The following is a 20,298-nucleotide window of genomic DNA, read 5'->3' as shown; positions in this document are numbered from 1 at the left end:
AATCTCCAAAGCAAGTTTTAGGCTATCTCACATTCTTCATATTGACATACTGAGTGAGAATCAGGACTGAAAAAGCAAAACAAAAAAAAAAAAAAAAAAAAGAAAAGAAAAGAAAAGAAAGAAACTGAATTTCATTTAATTTGATTCAGTTGTACACATTTGTAGAGCACTTAGCACATACCAGGCACACTCCTTGGTCAGTGGAGGAAAGAGGAGTTAGAAAGAGAAAGAAAAGGTCAGGGGTTGGCACAATTAATAAGACATGTTCTCTATGCTTGAGAATTTTGCTGTCTTGTTAGGGAAACAAACATACATACAAAGGATGAAATAACTGTCAACATCTGGAGTGCGAACCCTCAGGAGACCAAGGAGAGTGAATAAAGAAAGCTGCATTATTGTTCTCCCCCAATCCTTTAAGCCTTTTATTCCTTTTTCTCATCTTATTTCACTGGCTAGATGGCTGTATTTTTATAAAGATAAAAATCTTATTAAAAAGGGAAGCTGTATACAATATCACCCAGATATCATCAGGGGCTAAAGTAATTGTTGGAACAACTGGTTTTCATGGAGCCCCTGAAATCATGTCACTCAGGCTGTCACATCTCCAGTAGTAGAAGCCTTGGTAAAATGATGGAGAGTGGAAGTCAGACCAGCAGCTTGGGGTGTGAATTCCAAAGATGGCTTTTGAGACGGTTTTGGAAAAAATTCAACCAAGACTGGCATTGGTGGACTTCCTAATCAGATGAAGTTGAAATGTGTTGTGTTCCCCATTCTGAAATATGGCTAGTACAACTGGAAAGGAGAGGAGAAGAATGAGATGTGTTTCTAACCTTCTTTTCACTCTTTTTTATTCTTTTTCTTAACTTGCCCAACTTTTTAATCAGAAAGTACTTAGATGAAAACAAATACAGATCAATCTCGTTTCTTATCCTACTTTCCTTAATGGAAAGAGAACAGTTGTATTCTGTCATGTTCAAATATTTAAGAAAACATCTGGATTCAGTTTTAAGAGTGGGATAATGTAACCTGACTTTTTTGAGATGAGGTCATTTTTCTACATTTGTATCAAAGCAGCACAAGGGCAGTCACATGCAAAAACCAAAGGCAGATGATCATTTAATTTCCCACTCAATTTTCAGTGGACAGTTGGTTCCCAAGAAGGGAATTTTGTTGCCAAGAAAAGATCCCTGGCTTTTGCCTAATCTGCATAATATATTTTTAGACATCATAGAAAATAAAGCAAGATTTGCTTAGATTAATGGCAATAGTAATGATAGTGATGATGATACCTACAATGGCAATAATGTTTGTTTCTTTGAAGTCAGTATCAATTACACAGAATTACAACAGCTATGGTCTCCATCATAAGAATCCTAAATTGTTATGTCTCTAGTACTTGCTATTACCAAAAGCAACAATGACTCTTTGATTAAAAGTTATGACAAATATTAGGGCAAGTTTAATAAAAATTTGCTAGTAGGAATACAATATAATCCAGCTCTGTTTTACTTCCCATTGGGAAAGTAGGTTTGGAATCAAGTAAGGAGGGAAATTTTAAGAATAATGTGAATAAATGATACAACACTGCATCTAAAACTGAAAAGCCAGAAAGAGAGGTGAATGGCTCAATGGTGAGTGTGGACTACAGACAAATTAACAACAAAGTTACATGATGGAATCTACAATGAAGAAAAAAGACTAGTCAGTTTCAGTGACTATACATCTGTAGGTAAGCATTTTAAACTTTAAATTAATTTCTGTAACTAAAACAAAATACTGTCTAGATATGGAGGGCATCTTAGAAATCATTTGGACTCTCTCATTTTATAGAGACTAGGCTTTAAAGCTCAGAGAAGTTAAATAACTTGATGACTGTCATATGGTCACGGGCAGAGTTGGGGCAAGATTGTAAGCCCCCAAATTCCTTTGGGACGGCTTTGAGAGGAAAGTGAATTTTCACAGAGGTTTCAACTCTATGAATAGATTAAGCAGAATGTGATAGATGGACTGTATTTATTGCTGCTCCCACCAACATGTACAATTATTGACATGTTACATGGTGTAAGGTTTAACATTTACTGGTAGACATCTTTTCTTTTTTTCTCATTGTTTATCGTACTGCTTGGAGAATGCTAAACATTTTATAAACAGTACCATTTATTTTCCTGAAAGGTTACAAAATCAAGCAAAACCACTAACTGGAGTTTAAAACTGCAGTTAAACTTCACTTTCAAAGAAAACTTCTTTCTCTGTTTTGGTGACTTGCTTTCTGCCAGCCACATACAGGGATAGAAAAAAGTCTGTATGTCCCATTGCATTTTTTGTTTGGGTTATGTTACCCAAATATGAATTTTAATACCTAGACGTGTTTCCTCCCTACCCTCTGCCCAATGGATGATTCTCATGTAATCAGTGTGAATTTGAATATATTAATTTCTCTTTTGAGATGACATAATTGGTTTAAATGCCTTTAAGCTTGTGTGTTTGTTTTCTAGGCTTGTGTCTCTTTTCTAAACATAACCTGTTCTTCTTCTTTTATCCTCCATGCTCTTGGCCTCAGATTAAAATAACTACCACTGCTGTCAGACCAATTATCCATCTGGCTAGAATCTGTAAATTTCTTTCATTCTTTTTTTTAAACCTCAGTGAATTAACTTGAGTAAATATGTCTCATTCATTCATTCATTCATTCATTCAGTGGATTGTTTATTTACTATTTTAAGCATTAACTCTATGTTAGGACCAGTGTTATCTCTGGAGATGTGAAGACAATCAAGCAGGGTATCATCCTACATGAGGAGGTTCAAGAGTCCGTGGCACAAAAGTTCATTTCAATGGAGTGTGTAATTGTTCTCCATATGATTTACCTCATAAGATCTGACATTTACTGTAAGCATCCTTAGTATACCTTAATCATTAGTATTTATCAATCATGATTTTCTCTTAGGCTTCTTAGCCTACTTTTATTTCTAACCTGTAACTCCTCAGAATAGAGGCTCTTTTCCCTAATTTACTACTTAGTGTTAGAAAAATACATCTATGCTTCTTCATAAAAAGATCCCAAGGTGCCCAGAGCATTGGCCCAGGTCTTCCATGAATGAGAAGAAATGCAAGATACTGATTTGATTACACCACAAGGGGCTTATTGGATGAGGTTTCCCTTGACTTTTTTTTGCTATGGTGTTAATGTATTCATGATGTATTCTGGATAAGAAATCCATTTTGCTGGGTAAAAGGATTTTAAAATGTCTTGTTATACATTTATTCTATATAATAGATCCCAACCAGACAAAACTGAGGGGATCACGGAGGGATACAAAGTAGCTCACAGTAAGTGCTGATGCTCTGTGAGGGTCTGCTTCCTGTCTGATGACATGCGGTCCTGACCATGTGTACAGTGAGAAGAGGGAGTTTTCCATGGATTGAAATAGGGTGGCAACCTACGATTTCCAAATAGACAACCAACCAGATAAAGCAGTTGTTAGCCACGGTGAGATTTGCATTTCCTTTCTGCATTCATGAGAAGACTGAAAAAACAAAGACAATTCCTACAACATGTGGCCACTTACTTACACTTGTAAGAAGGAGATTTCTTAATAATAAAATTGAGAATCTAAAGGATTAAAACACATTAAAAAAAATCAAGGGCCATCTAGTAAGATTTAATAGTAATTTGAATTCTAAATAAGATGGAGCAGATTTAGGAATTAAGATCTTGAGGGAAGAAACTCATTATCAAGGGTCTTATAATTTCAAGGGGCAGAGAGTGAAGTGAGACATGTATTTCTTTATGTAAAATGTAGATATTTGGTTTGAAATTTAGTGACTATGAAAGGAGTTTACACTTAACAATTTTTATGTAGGACTCCCCAACAGTCTTCACTATACACATACACTATAAAGTCTGCACCGAAATTTGGATCCTGCACCATGTCCTGTGAATTTTGGACAAGGCCATATGATTGAAGAGATAATGAACTGTAATACCAAGGAGTGGAATCTCTCTTGGGAAGCAAAACCGCATCAGGAGACCTCTTAGTCTCATGCGTTAGCAAAGTAAAGCCTGTAAGTAGACTTTGGCAGGAATTTACATACGCTAATGAATAAGGAAAATGAAAGCTTATACTTCATTAGGCTGACAAGAAATCAATCATATCTGATGAACCTGTAAATTAGATTTAAATGCCAGGGAGCTGCCTAAGAGTACCCAAATCTGATCCACCTTTGTGCATAGGTCAGACAGGTACCTGTAGTTACTACTCACAATGTCACTGCCTTGAAGTTCATTGAAAAACATGATCAGAAGTAGACTATTCACTCTTTGGAAAATCTGTGCATGCACCTCTTGGCCATTCTTTAAATTGCAGGAGCAGCTTAATTGCTGCCTGGCTTCTTGGGCTCTATGACTATCAGTTGCAAGAAAATGTTATCATCCTAAACAATGTAAAGAGAAATGTAACATTACAGAAGGCAAGTATGACATTATACAACGTTGGATTGGCTATTGTTTTTTGTCTCCCTGGCCTCCTTGCAACTAGCACAGATTAAATATTTCTAATTCTATCTCACTTATTTTAGCAATATCTCTGAAAACTAGCTGGATTGTGTATCTCATTTAAAGATAAATCAAAAGAATAAAATAATGCCATTTGCAGCAACATGGATGGACCTAGAGATTGTCATTCTAAGTGAAGGAAGCCAGAAAGAGAAAGAAAAATACCATATGATATCACTCATACGAGGAATCTAAAAAAAGAAAAAAAGAGGACACTAATAAACTCATCTACAAAATGGAAACAGACTCTCAGACATAGTAAACAATCTTATGGTTACCGGGGGAAAGGAGATGGGAAGGAATAAATTCGGGGGTTTGAGATTTGCATGTTAGCCACTATATATAAAAATAGATTTAAATAAAACCCCAAATTTCTTCTGTATAAGCAGGGAACTATATTCAATATCTTGTAATAACCTTTAATGAAAAAGAATATGAAAATGAATATATGTATATATATGCATGACTGGGACATGGTGCTGTACACAAGCAATTGATACATTGTAAATGACTGCACTTCAGTTTAGAAAAAGTTAGGTGACTTCTTCCAGTAACATATAATAAGCGGCTGTCCTGAAGTTTTGTCTTAGTTGAATGACCCAAGTCACATAATAGGAATCGAAAATCAAGTTTGGGCAAAGTAGTATGGTAGGAAGAAGGACCAGATTATGTATCAGCCCTCATACTAGAGGAAATCTGCCTTTTTTCTGCTTTCAGAACAAGCTGTGTCACCTTGGGCAAATTATATTATCTCAAATTTGCTATCAATTTCCTCACCAGCAAGACATTCAGTTCTTCAACATCTTTTCTTCTAACAATGTTTTAAAATGTTCTTTTCTAACTCCAAAATTATATGGATCTATGTCATTACATAATTTTTCTAATTAAAACAATTCTTCAATATAAAAGAATGGCAATTTAGGGACCAGGAAAACCTTAATGGGACAGAGTGAGAAAGTATACTTATCAGCAATAGTAGAAGCGTGAGCCTGAAATTCTTCCATGGTGTTTGCCAAGAATCTTAAGATTATATAATTAGACAATTTTTCAAAAACTCTTTTAACTCTGACTTCTGTAGGAAACCACAGTCATACCTGATTTTAGGATTATTTATACTTTAAGTAGAGGATTTGTTGTGAATACAAATGAATTATTATAATACACGGTGTAAGCCAGGAAGAAATGTCAACTGAGGAAATCCTCACATGTATTATCTTAATCCAAGATTACAAAATACACAATGAATTCTAGTCTCTCCTAGAATGAATATCATTTTTCCCTCCTTCCCAGGTGTATCTTCACATTTCTCAGTACTTTACTCATCAAATATTAATAAAATACTCATTATGTACAAGGCTCGGAGACATGGATGCTGTCTATAAGAAGAATTATTGCCACATTATGAGCTTATTATCACCTATGTGTTGACCGACAGAAGGACAATTGGGAATTATCCTCTAGAAGAAACCTTGTTTGGAAGTGACTTCTTGCAGATACTTAAATTTTTAAATTTTATTTAAATTTAAATTCAATTTTGTGTTGAATTCAATATGAGGAGACTGAACAATTATGAGGGAGTGAAAAGATCTGCTTGGTAATAAAATTTAGAAAGCCACTACACCATTTTCCTGTCATGGAAAGTCTATCCTTTTGAGAATTCAGAAGCAAATATGACTGCCATATTCTTGAAAGATTCCCAGAGAAGCCATTTATGGTAAAATATTATAGTTTTGTTTATTTCTGGCAGTGAATTACTTTTTTTGACTAGAAAACGTCTTCTTTAAACGTAAGGGTATTCTAATTTGTTCTGTTCTAGTAGAAATAAAATACAGTTGCTTATTAACTCACCCGCCACGGCCTTCTAAATTTAGAGCTGTTGATTGTCAGCCATCTCATCTCCAAGCTAAGTCTCTTTACCTTTCCCATCTAGGAGTTTAGTTATGAATGATTAGCCAGTTCTGATGAAAAACGTCTTTGGAAGATCCCTATGTCACATCTCAATGCTGGTAAGTTTTTTAAAAATACGTCATTTAAAGACAAAATAAGTGAATAGTGGTGGGTGGTGTAGTAGGACAGAAAAAGGCAATTCGCTCACAGGATACTCCAGAGGTGAGTGCAACAGGAGAGACTGGGTACACCACTGGAAATGGCTGGACCTGCGTAGTTCAGCAGGTGACTGGAGTCATTAGGCCCACAAATGTTGTAAATTTGGTCTAAAGTCTAGAGGCTGTGTTCAAACTCATCACGGTGAGTAAACTCCTTATGATGTATCAATAGTGCAATCATGAGAGTAACTCAGTGGGCATATATTTATCCATAGTTTCTCATCAATTGTTCCAAAGGCAACAGGAATACAGTAAAATGGAACACTGTAGATTTCTGACCCAATTTCCTTTTCCTTTTATTCCCAAATATGAATCTTCACTGCAACTTGAGCCAAATGGAGGCTGGGAGTTCCTTATTGTAGGACTTACTATCAAAACAGTAAACATCTTTAAAACCCAGAACCTGATGGCTTTTGCATTTGGGGAATGTTCTTATGAAGTAGATAGATTTCATATCAGTATTTTCAAGATTTACTTGTCCAAATCTTTATACTATTATGAAACATTGTGTTCAGAAAGGCAAACTGTTACCATCACAATGAAAAGAAGGCAGGCATTTTCCCTCAGCTCTTTTATTTGACCTCACTGGTATGCTTTATAGTCTCACTGGTATGCTTTTAAGTCTCCTTCACTTCAGTGACTAGAGTGGTTGTCTGTCTGTAACTGTTAGTGTGGTTCAAAGCTGATTCTTGGCAGGTACAGACTAGAGTGACCCGATGTTCCAGTTTGCTGGAGAAATCCTGGTCACGTGTTATAGCATTGTTAGTTATTCATAGCCCACCCTTTGACTTGTAGAAGTGGACTGGTTTGGACAATAAATTATAAGTCATTGATTAACATGGTTTCTTTCCTCCTCTCCCACGTGATGGCCTCCTGTGTGAGGCCAGATCTATGACCAAGGGCCGAGGGGAAGGTTCATTATGGTGGTTTGATTATTTGAATAGGATCTGTCTGGTAACCAGCTTTCTTCTCTTTGTCTAGCATCAGGATAAGCTGACTTCTGATACAGGACATATGCTTGGGATTGGATCTCTTCACTGCCAACATTCTTCATTGGAGAGAGTGGAAAGAGAGAAAGTCAAAACAGAAGTTTGGTAAACGGAAAGTAGAGAAAGTGGGAAAGGGGTAAATGATGGAAAGATTTGAAAGAGGAAATGAAGTAAGAATAGAACACTCAAGAAATATATATGAGTAGGCACCCTGTGAAGAAGGCAAACATTGTTGCTTTCCCAATGCTTCTTTCACTGTCTTTTCTCTGAGGATATCCCTCTTCACATTTCCCCACATAGATATAATATAAGCAGGTTATCACCTGTTTCAACATTTTGTATCTTCTGCAAGGTCTTTGTTCAGCGCTAGTATGCTTATTTACTTTTGGTCCTTTCTCCTGTTTTAAATTCTTCTTCAGATTCTATTTATTCAAATCTCTGCCTTCATTGTATCAATAGAATAAATTAATTTGCATAAAGATGAGAATGGCTTAATGTGGCTTTTCCAATAAACATGAATTTCTAACAGAGACCATTAATGTCAAGAGTGTGTTATGTTGGGGGCTCTGGCAGAAAAAAAAGGGAAAAGATATTTTGGGTCAGTGAACTGTCAACTCTTTAATTCATGCTCAACAGCCTCTACCTACTCCACATACTCATAGGATCATATCTTGCTCAGAGTCCCTGGTAGCCCTGAGTCAATGCTTAATTGTTCATGGTGTTGTGACTGGTGCTTCACACTATTGTTGGCTTTGGAAAGTAGGACATTTCTTCCTAAAAACACAGATAATTCAAGTTGTTACTATCTTTGTTTCAACGTGTAAAGGCTATTCCCACTTCCCACTCTGTCTAGCTTTGGAAAATGCAATTACTCTTCTCAGTGTGTACCTGGGTCTCATGAATATTACAAGGGAGTACAGCTCAGTTTGTACCATTGTAAGGCTGACTGTGAAATGATTTTAATTGTAGGGGGTTCTATATTAATGTTCATGAACTATTTCTTTTTAAATTGTGGTCTCTGAATGTAAGAACACTAAATGAATATTTTTCTTTTCAGACTATCAATCATTATTTCCTGGATTATAACATGTTTTAATGGGTATTAAAAAGTTTCCTTTTTATAGAAGCATTATATAAAAGTAAACTTCCCAGTTAGATTTATGGATGTGATATGGATTACTGTGAAGTAAAGTTGGCTGAGGATCAGGAGGTTTGAATTCCAGTCACAGGTCTTGTGTTTGCCATGTGATTACTAATTGATCTGAAAACAAAACAAAACAAAACAACTTACTTGACCTGGTTTCTTCCCCATCTACTAGTTGCATCTCCTTGTGACTTCCCGTACATTTTGTGATTATCCTATTGATAACTTCTGTTATATCATGTACCACAGTATACTATTATCCTTGGTCTCCTTTAATGTTTCCTCCAAAGTCAGGGCAAGATCGATTTCTTTTTCATCTTCATAAACCCAAGACTTATCCCAATTCCAGGCATATTGCAGGCATATAATATTTATTGAATTAAAGAATGAAAATCACAGTAAAAAAATCAGTCTCTGCTATGCATTTCTGCCTTCATCTACACATAGGAAATAACTAATCTCCTCTGGTTCCTCCTGACTCACAGGAAAGATAGAGTAGCTCCATAAAAGGAGGTCTTGCCTTCTTTAAATGGTCTTCTCCAATTCTTTAATCTAAAGTTACTCTCCACCTCTGTTCTATGTCACTCTCTATTTCTTTACACTGTTTTATTTTCTTCACAGTTTATTCATTTATTTTCACTCTGCACTGGAATGTTAGCTCTATTAGACAAGGACCTTATCTTTCTTCTTCTGTTTAGAATCTGTTGTGCCTTTTGGAAGGACAGAGTAGGTGCTCAGTAAATACTTGAGTAAATAGTGGACATGTATTAATGGCACTGGTGAGCCTCTAACATGATGGAAGTGAATGCTCTGTGTTTTTATGTAATAAGATTCGTATGAAAATACAAGATGGTTTATCATAATTACCTTACTCCGAGACTTCTCCCTAACTTATAACAAGAGAATATATACTGAATGAAAAAAAGGATCTTATTTGATGCTAATTTTTGTCTTATTTAGTTTTGTAACTTCTTTGGAAGAAAGTTTATAAATATATAAGCTTTTCAAAATTCAACTTCTTCATTTCTTGAAATTTCTCAGATTCTTTCTCAAGGGACTAAGGAATATTACTTGAATTCTTTTTTCAAAGTTGGAAGGTGGTATTTAATATGAAAAAAATGTAAGTCTGTATTTCAGGAACTAAACATATGTTCATTTTTATTCAGTGTGAGGATGTCAACTTGACACACGTGTAATGTGGATTGTAGCATGAAGGTAGCATAGAGAATAACAATTAAGTGTCAGTTATTTCTTGTTTCTTTAAGGTTAATGTTTTGTGAATCTGAATGTAGTCTCCCACATAATTTGTAGAATCACAACTGCATACTCTGTTTCTAAAAGGAGATTTTCTGTATTGGGCCATTTGTACTGTGTTTTAAAGACATTAGTATAAAAACTTACCATCCTAGATGTGCATGGATTTGATGCTACCATCAGGTAGTGCTTGACCCAGTCCTTTCTCATGTTTATTTTCACACCTGACCAACGAGGATGTTGTTGAGAAATATATAAACGTGAATATCACAATTCTATTCACGTAGTTTTGTAAGAGAGTTGATCATCTTCACACTCAGGAACAGAACCACCATACCTGTTTGTGCGTAATGTAGACCGCAAACAATGTCTACAGGGGGCAGAAGTTTTGTATTATTTAATTTTGTAGCATTATTTAAATTTTTAAAATAATTTTACAGGCTATTAACAATAAGAAACTTCCAGTGTCTCCTCCCCTACAGTAAGAACGGTTACAAAACTCTTACGGATTTGATTAGGAGGAAGTTGTTTAAATTCAACCAGGGAACTTTATCCTATCAAGCTTTACCATACCATTCAGCTAAAAAAAACCCGTAGAAGATCAAATTGAGGGCAAAAGGATGGAGCCGGGCCTCAATCAGTCATACTTGTTGGAGTCAGCGGCAGTGTCTCCATATGTGGGCTTGTTTAATGCAAAAAGGAAACAAAATTTAGATATTTAATAAAAGAGTCTACAACAGGAGCTATACAGACTAAGTTTCCCACCTTTGATGCCTTAATTTACTTAAGAGAGCTATTTGGAATATGTAACATCAAATGGCCATTAAAGTTTTATGATGTCAGTAGTGGATATTTACTCATTCTTGAAAGTCAGATCTCTATAATGAATAATATTTTAGAGCATGAGAGTGTAATCCAAGCACACTTTAACTTACCTTCTCAGATTCTGGATTATTTTTGAGAGCTGCTGATCTGGGTAGGCACCAAAGATGTTAAAAATTTAACACATTACACAGTTAAATATTATCATTGCCACTGTGGCTGAATCTTGTGGCATATTCTTCATAGACACTGAAAGTGAACTGACCCTTATATATCTGGCCTCAATTGTCAGGTATTCAGCATAAATATTGTCAGAACTTCAGGTAAAATATATACAGATTCATATTTAAAATTAGACATTTTCTGCCCTTTTAGCGAAATACAAGGAAAATTATTTTTGAGGGCTACCATGTCATAGAATGTGCGGGTATGTGTAGGGTATCAGTATAATTTAAGTTAGTTGATATTCTCATTATGAATGTACACAATGTAATTTTGTTTTTACTTTTCATTTCAAAGTCATTCAAAATAAAATTTCTGATAGTTTATAAATTATAAAAGTGGTGAAAAGCAATTTGCCTCTAGTTTTTATTATTTCTTGGTTATGCTGAAAGCCAGGATGCAAAAATCTCAAATATATAGGAACTGAAAGAAGTAATTTAGAAATGAAATCTGTGAATAGGTCAGGAGAAATGTTCTTTGTTCTAAGTTCTGAAATGATAAAAGTAAACCAGTTTACCTACTATCCCTTGAATTTCATCAATACAGAAACCCATCCTAGGCTTAAATGTTGGGGGAAATGTGGGCTATATGGGGTTACTTGCATTTATTTTTTTCAGATACTTTCTTTGATCTTTATGCTGAGAAAAGAGGTTAGTCTGCATAAAACACTCATATCTGTTCATTTTGTTCCTCTGATATTTTAAATTCAATAGTACAAGTCACAAACAAAATTTCATTTTTTTTCTAATTCAAGGTTTCCTCTAAAAACAGTGTAAAACTGAGAACAGTGCATAGATTTGAGAGAACCAAATTTGCGGACTAGGTTTTTAAAGTATATGATCTTTTTGTTTGATGCTTTAAAAATCCATTATGTGTGATGTGTATTTTAAAATTTCCTATTGTTGAATTTTGCTATTTTAAAGGGGTGTTATGAAGAATCAAATGAGATAACTACTCGAGAGTGTCTTGAACTTTGTATACTAAAATGCAAATAAGATGACACTGTCATCATCATTGTTGTCTGCATCCCACAGGCTCTTCTTCCATCTTCTCACTGCCCACAGTGTAGAGATGCTGTTTCTCTCAGTGTCCCAGGCCCATATTTCATATTTTACATGTATGTTGTTTTCCCTAGCGAATGTTCACATCATTTTCAGACGGAGAAGTCAGACAAAACTAAACAGCAAGAAAATCATTTTTCATGTACATTTCTATGCTATAGGCTTTCCTCTTATTAACACAACAAAAGGTGTTTCTTAACATTATATAGTAATCAACTTGACATACCATTTAAATATATTTGGCAAATAAAAATAGAACATTTTCCCCTAATTAGACCAGTAAACACGGGTCTTTGGATTGAAGTGCAATTCTCCTCCTAAGCCTTAGAAATAAAATATATATCTCATGAACAAGGAAAAGTATCTCTAAACCTTACATTGAAAATTTTCATTTTAAACACCCAAAGACTGAGTCAGAAAAGGATTCTAAATCACAAATAAAGTAATTCCCTCAAAAACATCAAAATCACCTCTCTCTATAAAAATCATGGTTAAGACTTCAGTAGAATTAAAAAATGTTTTCTATTCAGAGTTAGATCTTAAAAATACATGGCATGATAATCCCTTGGCATTGGGTAAATCCTAGACTGTTAATCAATTCTGATAAAATAAACCTTCCCTATTTAGGGTCACTATTTGCAATTCACTTTTACTGCACTTATTATAGACTGTTTAGAATTTTATACTCTATAATTCATTTTTTAAACTACATTATGTTTCAGAAATTTCTTTGTTGACAATGATAACAAAAGTTGGTCACTATATTACATTCATGGCACTAAGAAATAATTTTAAAGTGTTGATTTAAGATATCTAGGTTGTAGGATATTCATTTTCTTATTCTGTTTTCCTAATGAATATAATCACCTACCAAAAATGATAAAAATGATTGCTGTTGCTTATTACACACCAGAAATAGCACTAAGCCCAAATAAAGTAGGCTTCATAGTTCAATTTGAGAATGATTCATTTCCCTTTTTTCCCTATTAACTGAATCTTCATAGACTTCTTAAATTCAGAGAACCTTTCTTATCATTTGAAAAATAGTTTATTTTGAACATTAATCACAGTATTCGATTTAATGCTTTCAAGATCATAACAAACAGAATTTTCTGAGATTACCATTGCCAGTATTTCAATTTAATGAGAATGAAAAACTACTGAATTATTTAAATTCTGTTTTCAAATATCGACTTGTTAACATTGCCTTAGCTTAGTTTGGATATACATACATCTTGTACTTTCCTTCTGTTCCTAATATTTGCTTCTATTCCATTGTAGTTGTTCTTAGGAAACATTTTAATGGTAGCAAATATACTATTATTGCAGAGAGCTAGGCTCTTATCAATATGTTACTCTGAATATAATTTTGGTTAACCTCTATATAGTGCTTAAATACATCTTTTACAATGAATAACTCTTGTCCAGAGTGGAAAAGCAGTTCTGTGTCCTTGAGTTTCCATTTTGTATTCTTTAAAAAAAAATCTTCAGATTATGTATATTTTGAACTATACCTCTATGAAACTAGTAATATATTTTGGCCATAATAAAATTAAACAAATTTTAGCAGAAAAAAAGCATTGAACTATGTTTTAAATCTTTGCATGTATACTAAATCATATGCATGATAATGTTTGCTTTTTAGCCAAATATGGGAGCTGAGTTTAAGAGCCAATTTCAGCAAAGGTATTGATTGTTCAAATTAGGTAGGGGAAATGAGTGTTTTAAAAATATATTCTCAGTAGAGTCCTAAATATCCTACAACCAGTAACTACCACTAAAATGACAATTATTTTGAGGATTCAAAGACCCACTTAATATTAATTGAAGTGTCAGTTTTCCCCATGTTATTGTTCAAATTACCTTTTAAAGTGTTGATTTAAGATATCATTTTCTATTTGTATTCTGGTGAAGAAATCCTGACCATAACTTTTTAATTCTAATGTAGGATTTTTAACTGCCCAAGAGCTACCTTTTGTAGTACAATATGGTGTGTGTTAAAATTCCCACAATGAGTAAACAATTGTCTGCCTTGCCCTTCTCCCCAGTACTGAAATTGGATACATTATTATGGCCTAAGGAACAAACATTAAATGTGATACAAGTCCTGACATTTTCAAGGGATTGTTTTGTGAAGAAAAAAATTAAAATCGATGTAGTGCCAAAGTACTTTGAAAACTTTAGGGTACAATTATGATCGTACTGTAAAAAGTGTAGGGATCTGCTGATTTATTTAAACCTTAAATTCGCTATGCAAGCAGTAAATACACTCAGCAGAATGAAGTATGGATAAAATCATCCCACAAAGTACACTCCGCAAAGACGGCCAAAATTTCTTTTCATTTTCCTTATTATATAAACTTATCTTTGACCATTGCAGTCCTTCAATGACCTGAATATTTATCTGCTATCCTATAATTCTTCCATTAAGAAATATAGTCATACCCCAGAATCTTTTCATTAGCTTTCCAGAGCTCTTTCCTAGAAGTAGATATTTTCTATCTTTAAAATTTTCAAGTTAGATTTCGTTTTACTTTTAATAAAGCACGTGCACTAGACCTTTTAAATATAATGGTCTGTGGGTTTTTTTAAAATTATAAACTAACTTTACTAAAGATAAAATAATAAATTAAAAACAATTTATAGGAAAATTTGAAATATCGTACACTAAGCACTAAACACAACAAAATTTTTCTGAGAAATTATTAGTCATATTTTACTAATGCTCAACATAATACAACTCTTGATGAATTTTCAGTTCTTTATTGTTTATTCTTTTATTTACATGATAAGCAGCAGCATTTTTTTTGGAAGGGTTTATGAAAGATTTAAATTGAAATAAGACTAGCTAATCAACAATCTGATAAACTTGTTGTCAGTTCACTGAACTTATTTTCTCAAATAAAGTCATTAATTGCCAATGCTCATTTAATTTCAGCAGGTCTTTTTATTAATTGCAAGGTTTTCTATTATAAACTTTTAGAATATTTTAAGTTTTCAGTTTTTATCATTTGTTCATTACAGTTTATGGGCACAGGAAAATATATTTTAAAAGTGTTTTCTTTGAGTGATTGTAAGTATCCTCTTGTAACTATAATTAGAATTTTATTGAATAAACCAAGACTAAAAAACCACATCTTTGTATAATCATTTTTTCTACTCTCTGATTAATTTAGGGAATTGCTGCTGTTTATTTTTAGTCAATATGAAGAATTCTATTATTTAATAAAAAATCTGTTGTAATATCTTTATGGGGTCACCTAGATGGAAATGTAATAAAAATGGGTATGAGAAAATGTTTAACACCTCTTGTGTTTGTATTGTATATAGGTACTTTTCTATGAGGTCTAAGTTTTTCAACTTTAGGTCTTTATCTTTGATTCCTTCATGCTCATACATTTTGTAAAATGTATTCACAAACTTAGCTAGACTCTGGTTCTATGAAATTTCCTTTCATTTTTAGAGGCAATTGATATTTATTGAAAATCTCTTATCTCCCTGAGGTTGAATTTAGGCACTGAAAATTAGGTATTTAGAGCAAATATTATCTCATTTAATCCTTACATGCTGAGGTAATTGTGATCCCTATACTCTGTACATGATATTGGAGTCTACAAAGTGTTTAGTAACAGTAAGAGTAAATCTACAATTCAAATTCCTATTTGTCTGCTCCAAGGTCAACTTTTCCCTCTATTTCAGGCTTTGTCTGTGAGATTTATATTCTATACCGATGTTTTTTAGTTGAAATTTCTGATAATGAACCTAACTTCTTAATTAAGAGAAGTCACAAAATCTTTTTATTCTAATTATGACAAACACCCTGATATTACTGCTTTTATTTTGAGATTACAATCATACCTATAACTCTTAAATTTGTATTATGTTTCATCTTGGATATCATTTATTCTAGAGAATTAACTTCAATCCATTTTAGGCTAGATGAATTACACTTCTTAACTAAGACAGCCTAGATTCTGCTTTATGGGAAATAAAAATTGGAAAATCGAATAAAAATCAAATGATTTATATGTTTCTTCATTTGGAGAGTGAGGTGCAGGCAATAATTTTTAAACATTTGAGATTAATATAGTTGTATATTTTTCCTACTAGGCCATGCTATTGATTGATAATTACTATCAGAAAAAATACATTTTCTACTATGGAGGACACACAAGTTCTAAAATTTTTGCTATCACTCTAAAGTGTAAGGCTAACAAGACATTTTATAAAGAGTATTTTTAGTGATTATATACTTTTGCTTTTCCTGTAGACCTATAAAAATAAAGATGAGTACATTATTAATAGTGAATATGCAGAGGTTACTTCCCAACTGGAAAATAGCATCATTTTTAAAAAGTGTTAGAAAATATTTATTTCTATTCCTTGATTACAATCTTGGAAATTAAAAAAAATTTAGTATAAGGAATGTGTGATTAAAACAATGTTAAAACAATCAAGTCACTTCTAGAACTTAAAATTTTAAGTGTTATAATTATTCTATTAAAAAATAAACTCTGAATATGTTAAATGTGATGATCAAATTGGATATGACAGAGTTAATTTGATTCTCACCACTATTTTGATATTCAAATAAATAAGGATGAAATACATAAGAAGTGCATTTGGCTATTAAAATTAGAAACTATAATGATCAATTTTTACTAGATATAGAGATTGTCCACACATTTAAAATTTCCTGCCTCTCAGAAAAATAGCAATGAATGACAAAGAATTATTACTGCAGAATTTTTAAGAATTTCCTTTAGATCTTATATTTTAAAACTGATCTCTCATAAAATGTTATTTCTGAACTTTGTAACACGTAACTTTTATTTATAAGAACACATTAATATTTTGATAATTTTTATACAATAATCTTTATAATTTAGCACATTTAAGGATTTAATAAACTTCAAAAAACACAACTAAATGCCTCTTTTGAATACTTGAAAATTTAGATCCATAACAGAATTGTAAAGCAACAATGTATTAGTAGTTATACATATTGAAAGAAATAGACATATCATATCACATAATTTCCATATACGGTCATTTGTTTTTCCAACTATATAAAACTGACATGGACTACTTAATTTTCCTTTGGTTTTGAAATGTGCATTTCCTAAATAAATTTTAAATACCTCCTGAATATGTAATAGTAACTCCCCCTGTCACAGGTTTAGAAGATAAACTATCCATGTAAAAATGATCAACTTTCCATCATTTGATTCTTCTATATCATGTGCATTCTTTGGTAGTTTGAGAAAATGTACATTGCTTAATTTTAAAAATCTACCAAGTGGTAGAACTTTCCTTATTAACTCCTAGAGCAAAATTGACCAACAATAGCACTTAGAAAATAGTTTTGAAAATCTCTAGTACATTGCATCTTGTGAGCACTCAAAGTGAAATAAAACGAGTTTTCTTTAGGGCCACATAACTAACCATGCATTGGACATAAGAAGAAATACACGTTTATTGCAAATCACCCCATGTATCCTTACCATGTTATTCCAATTGCTTGAACACATTATTCCCACAAAATGCCTTACTTCTCATAAAGGTTATAGCTTTATTTCTCCAGTTATCAAGATATCCCTAAAGAAGCAACATGCGCTGTGACAGGTCTAAAAGCTACAGTATTAAATGGAAACATGCTTACTAGCATATTTTCCTTTATATGACAGCTATGATTCTGAAAGTTTCAAATTATTTGAACTTTTTGGAAACAAAACCACAACTTACGTGAAAATTGCTTACTATTTAAAATGTTCTAATATATTTTCTTTATAATTTTAATTTATGGATTTGAAATCTTTATATTCTCAGTAATGTGAGATAAACTTCAATTTATTAATATTATCTTAGTGGCTTGAGACTCAGCAGTTCTGTATTATTCCATTTTCTGAGAAAAAGGTATAAAATTAATATCTGCACCTTACGGTATTGAGAATTAAATAAAGAATCAAAGTGCATTATGTATATGGCAGAAGCTAATAAAACTATCAGTTCCTATAATCTCACTGCCTGTTGGAAAATCATTTGTGAAAATACTTTTCCTAATAAGACTTCAGAGGAAAATTCTTACTTGCTTTGTATTTTGTGTAACTGTTACACAATAAATAATAAAAGAAAATGCATAAAATAAGAATAAACTGAGATGCCAATTTAAAAAAGCCCCAAGATTCTTAGGTTTTAAAATTTCACTGAAAAAAAATTTATGTTCAGAAATAACTACACTGATGATTGTTTAAAGCTTTGAAATTATAAGCATGTTCTTAAGACAATAAACAATGGTTATATTAGCTATCAGCTAGAATGTATACAAAATCAGTTTCTTGAATTTGAAGATAAAAAAGAAATGAATTTTTAAAAGTTCTCTAGACTAAGCCTTTGTAGTGCATACAGAAGTAACATTTTCTAAAATTCATGAGGTCAAAATTCACAGAAAGTTCAATCTCAAAGGTTTTCCTTCTATTGGCAAGGAGATGAGAAAATCTAATTGAAGCTAGCTAATTGAGTATTTGGCCTTCTGAATCATTTTTTATAAAACAAGTAGTTTGAATGCAAATAGTCCTGATAACTGCCTCTCTCCTCCTTCTATCTGCCTGTGTTTAAACACTTCCCACCCCCCACAAAAACACCATAATCTTGATGTAAGATAGAAATGTTAATGACTCTAAAAGCTGTCTCTCCTAAGTGGTGAATTAGCAAACACTTTTTACTAGGGAATTGAACCCCACAAAATATATCCAGTCTAGAATTGACAGGAGGTTTTTTCTTTTTATGCTAAGATATTTTGGAAAATATGATGGCTAGGCTTTGATTTACAATTCAAAACACTTCATTTTGATTTTCTTTTTGTTTGTTAACATGAGATATAAGTTAATTTTTATCCTGCCAATATTTTTTAAAGTTATAATTCGATTCTTATTTATGCTTTAAGTCCTAAAAGTAATGGCTTATTTTAGAATACAATTTCAGCATGAATTGGTCTATGAATATGGGCTTCCTCTAATCAGAGCACTTTTCAGCATTTATCTCCTAAAATAGACAGCATACAATTATAGAAATACCATAAAACAATCAAATTATCCAAGATATTTTTGTAAATATATTGAAATATTTTACTATGTTATTTTATGTACTACGGATTTGACCAAAAATTAAGGAAAAAGTAACAGCATTAACAGTAAGGAAATTTTGAGAAATCATTATTTGGAAATTAGGCTACAATAATTCCTTTATAGAAGAAAAATGATATAATTACCCATAATCTTAAATACTGACAAGAAACAGTACTTTTGTTATTGACCAAAAGCTGTAAAACTGGATAAGCCAATGGATAACACTTTTAGAATATGTTAAAGTTTTCATAAGCCAGATATCCCAAAACACTTTACTAATAAAAATGAATTGGTAAAGTTAAAGACTTCATTTTAATTTGAATGCTCTTTGTAGGTCAATAGAATTGGAATACTCAATTGAGTTCTTAATCAAAAGCTTATTTAGCATCTCTGCTTAAGCAGAATATATATATATATATATATATATATATATATATATATATATATATATATACACACACACACATATACAGATATACAGATATATACATCAATATTTATTCCAACATATGTCCTTTACAAAGCAACTTTTATAAAATAGAGACTCTACATTATTTAATAACAGAAATAGGTGACCTTATTCTACACTAAAACATTTTAAACTTGCATTATTATAAAGTCACAATTAAAGAGAAATATATGTATTGTATATAACAATTTTTATCATAATGAGTAAATCACATTAAAGAGGACTGAAGTACTATGGTTCAAAGAACCCAAATTTCTTCATTACTATATATAAATAAGTCTATTATTTGTATCAAGTAATCTTTTGATTATCAACCATTTGAACATATAATTTCACTTATTTGTTGCTCTTTTATTTGATACTGAGTTAAAAGCTGATGCAAATTGGTCTGTTATTGTTTTGGGCAGTGGCCAAACTGATGTGATTTTGCCAGTGTGGGCGGGGTTGGGTAGGGTAGAAGGGTGAAGTGCTGTTTTTTTGTAAAAATTCTTTAATCAGAGGTAAATCTACTTAAATGCTAAATACCTGACCTTTGCAAACAAATGCAGAC

At 32.4% G+C, this 20,298-nt stretch overlaps 1 protein-coding gene across 2 annotated transcripts in view; it reads right to left on the bottom strand.

Moving 5' to 3' along the window:
- Positions 1 to 19,755: 19,755 nt before the first annotated feature.
- The window catches only part of NOVA1 (NOVA alternative splicing regulator 1), a 145,884-nt gene continuing 145,341 nt past the window's right edge, over positions 19,756 to 20,298 (bottom strand). For both annotated transcript variants that reach the window (XM_074365696.1, XM_074365697.1), the window contains one exon: positions 19,756 to 20,298. This exon is cut by the window's right edge and continues 5,953 nt beyond it. The gene's annotated coding sequence lies outside the window, so the exon portion shown is untranslated.

The sequence above is a fragment of the Camelus bactrianus genome, chromosome 6 (genome assembly GCF_048773025.1).
Source record: "Camelus bactrianus isolate YW-2024 breed Bactrian camel chromosome 6, ASM4877302v1, whole genome shotgun sequence".
Taxonomy (NCBI): domain Eukaryota; kingdom Metazoa; phylum Chordata; class Mammalia; order Artiodactyla; family Camelidae; genus Camelus; species Camelus bactrianus.
The sequence above is the reverse complement of the archived record's forward strand: the minus strand, read 5'-3'. Positions and strand labels throughout refer to the sequence as shown.